Here is a 633-nt window from a genome sequence, read left to right on the forward strand (position 1 = left end):
AGCCCTGGCGCCGCCCCGCGGTCCCCTCTCGGCCAGGCGCGACGAGTGCGGGGCGACATGGGCTAGGCTGGAGCTTCGGGCGATCGGGCGACCTAGGCGCGTCCGGCAAAGGTTAGCTAGTCCTTCCGCTGGGACTAAGACCAAAGCTGTTAGATGCGCCAAAAGTTTAAAAGGAGGGGCGAGAGGGCCTCAAACTGTGGTCCACTCCATGCTCAAGGTTTCCTTCGTCCTCCTCCCCCAGCCTGCCCTCCTCCTGCCAGGGCCCCAGGCCTGAGCCTCAGCTGAGCTCTGCAACTTCAACCCTACATTCAGGGGACTTGAGTTTTCCACGTCTTTGCTAGAGAAATTAACCGAAAGTACCAGGGAGTGGGGTGGGGCTTCCATGGGGTCCCCAGTGCTCTGTCCTGTGCTGGGTGCAGTTTACAATCCGTCCAGTGACTCAGGACTGTGCCTTCCCTCTGCCTGCACCTAGCTGGTGGCAGCCCACTTTCCTGCAATACCGGCCTCTTTAGATCTCAGCTCCTAAAACGCCACATGTTCCTGCGTCCACAGGACCTTGCTAACGTTGTGGGGTAATTTTAAACTCAAAAGCTGGGGGTGTGGAGGCTTGCCCAGGCCCCTGCACAGTCTGGT

The sequence above is a fragment of the Fukomys damarensis genome, unplaced genomic scaffold (genome assembly GCF_012274545.1).
Source record: "Fukomys damarensis isolate Sample0158 unplaced genomic scaffold, DMR_v1.0_HiC HiC_scaffold_30, whole genome shotgun sequence".
NCBI classification, from domain to species: Eukaryota; Metazoa; Chordata; class Mammalia; order Rodentia; family Bathyergidae; genus Fukomys; species Fukomys damarensis.